Genomic DNA, 3,191 nt, shown 5'->3' on the forward strand with positions numbered 1-3,191 from the left:
TTTATCCCATGCAAAAAAATCTTGATACAATGGTGAGAAAGTTGTACATCAGATAAAATAATTTCTATGCAATTTTTTCTAAAGAAAACTGTTCTTATATGTAAATTTCTCTTGCACCTGTGAGAATACTGTCAATATGTAATGATTGTTCCTCTTCACACATCCCATATATAAACCCTACGAACTTTAACAAGATCCAGTGTTAATTTTCTCCACGTCGCCATTCAACTCTACTCAGTGCAATCCTGATTTATTTCCTCTCCGTTTACGAATTGCTACTTCAATATTTCTCCCGTTATTCTACGTAATTAATTTGGACTCCATTCTACTATAATCGAAATTAGTTCTAACCTATATTTATTGTATATGTTATTTGAACAACAATAAAGGGTAACTATTATACTCCTCAAACACATAACCAATCAGTATTCATTAAGTCACTTTTTTATAAAACATAATTGCTTTATTACTAACAAGAACAATAGTCCTCATCTCCTAATTCTCTTAATTTTTGTCACGACAATTGGGTTCTTGAAATAATTAAGTTGCTATAGTGTCCCCATTTCTTGATTTCCTTCTTCATTTTAATTTCAGTATTCCAGAAGTTTCTGGAAACGCTAAAGTTTCTTCTGACTAACAAAGGAATACAAAAAAAAAGAAATAGATCAGACAGTATTGTGACGTACGTGACGTATACGACGCACTTTTTCATTAGAGAATTTTGCCTTTTCTGCCTCAGTAACAATTAGTTGTATGTAAAATATATTCCAAATCCCAGTTTTTTTTTCTTAGAAAGGTTCATGCGAATTTCATCTGAAAAAAAAATTTTCGAGTGAAAATCTTGTTTGGTAGTGTTTATCTTTTCTCAGATCCATATCTTGCAAGAGAAAAAAAGAGAATAGAGATTCAAAATTCCACGATACATCGAAAAAGATGAAGTCAATCTAAACAGCTGCATCATCTAAAAGTATATAAAAGATATAAAAGTATTTATAAAAATACATTTCTCCATCTAGAAGAAAAAGTGCTCTATAATAAAATTAAGTTAAATCAAAATTAACAGCTTAAAACAAAGTATGATGGAGGGAGAAGAAAAAAGGAAACTATTGCCTTCGATCTTCTTCAGCCTTATTTCTCTTCTATTTTTTCTTTTCCGCTTCATATCGTTGCTTATCTTCAGAATCAGTCAGACAAAAATAAGCGAGGGAGGTCTCCCCTCTTGAAATATTAAGAAAAAGATGAATTCATTGATACACAAACGAACAACTGTAGATATCACGGACGAATCGATATCAGAAGCAATTAACCAACTGATCGAATATTAGCAAAAAATATTTTCTTAAATCCAAAATAATGGGACTTCATAAAGTCCCCGAACATTGCTTTCAACTTGATGATAGAATTTGATCCTGAAGTGTGACTATAAAACAAGCTAAAACTACGCGGAAGGTGAAGTGGAATTTAAAAAATATGAAGCAAACTTGGAAATGATTTGAATTTATCACAAATATTTAGAATTAAAATCTTAACGAAGAGAATTAACTGATGCAACATCTCTGCTTTACAAACGTCATTTGTTACGAACTTTTTGAAGTTGCTATTCCTTTGTACATTGCTCATTGAATCCTAACAAAGAATATGAAGAAATAATGAAATCTAAAATGAATAAATAAATCAGCTGAAGATGGTAAAGTGGGAAGGTTAGAAAAAGAAAAACAGCGCCAACTTCTCTCAAAATTTTGCGTAAAGAAGGCTTTGAATTTGCATTCAAATAATTGCAGATTGAATGGGCAAGTAATTAATTGGTATAAATAATTAATTTAAGTAATCATATTTCGTTAAATTTCCGACAAGGTGACCTTTTTAAGTTGAAAAAAAAAGTATTAAAGGAATGAAGAAATGGAAGGTGTTTTTCTTATTCTTAATAAACAAAATTTAGCAAAATATTAGTAGTTAGTCAGTCTTTTATTAGGAAGTTTCAAAATCCACAGAAAGGGTTTTTTTTTTGGCATAAATTATGAACAAAATTGGTATAGACTATTATTTACATTACTATCTCTTTGTGTAAAATGAATGATTTCTACTATTTATTCTTACTACGGGACTTAACTAATGGAAAAACTGAATCAAAAACAGCTGTTATCATCGGTCTAATTAAATGAGAATTAATTGAACCTACAGTTTGATTCATTGGAACAAATGTCAAGAAGAGAACCGATTTAATTGTTTAAGACTTTTGTTAAAATATTGAACATTTCGGGCAGTTATGCTTTTCATGACATTTAAAAATTTTTTTTATTTACATCAGTTGTTACAAGTTGTTACAAGCTCTTTAATTCGTTCGATTTTTAATCATCACGAGGTCATTAATGAAAATTCGTTGGGCCTATAGATTTCAAAAAACTTCAGAAAGCATCATTTGATTGATAGTAACAATTTTTGATGGGAATGAAATACCAACCCCATTTTTCGAAATTTTGTCTTGATAACCTAAAATTAATATCTCCCTCTAGCAACATATTTCTGGGATTTTAAGCTTGCAAATGAAATCATGACAAAAATTGAGTTCAAATTTTTCAAATAAGTAAAATGAAGTTCTCATAACAGATTATTTTAATTTGAAAAAAAATCTCATTTATTTGATAATAAGTGAACCATGAACTGTTATTTCAAAAAAAAAATATTTGAATTTCAGAGCATAACGAATAATTGCTAGGACCAAAAATATGAATGGATAAAGATTTCATTTTTTCATAACGAAAAGAACTGATTCAAACTTATTGATTTATTGCTCATATTCAGTTCATGAATATCAAAAATTTTCGACATACGTTGAGTAAATTAACACATAATTTTTCAATTTGGAGATGTGCGTTGTATTATTTATGAAATTGAAATGATTCAAAATCAAAGTTTGTTTACTTTGCTTCGAAGTTCAAAATTGGTTTGAAAAGTAGAGGAAAAAACTTGCATAACGATAAGTCCCTAGAAATGACACTGTTTGACGTATTAGGGAATTAAATTTACTTTGAGATCTAATAATTACGAAAGGCTTTTGGCAACATTGAAAAATATTGTTTAGCTATTATTTTATAGTTCACATTAATTGATCCATAGTTTTTCAAAATAATAAACTGCTTCAATTTATTGATGAATCAATTCATAACAAAATTAACAAACAAAATAAAAAC

Source organism: Loa loa, assembly GCF_000183805.2.
Source record: "Loa loa unplaced genomic scaffold supercont3.1, whole genome shotgun sequence".
Classification (NCBI taxonomy): Eukaryota; Metazoa; Nematoda; class Chromadorea; order Rhabditida; family Onchocercidae; genus Loa; species Loa loa.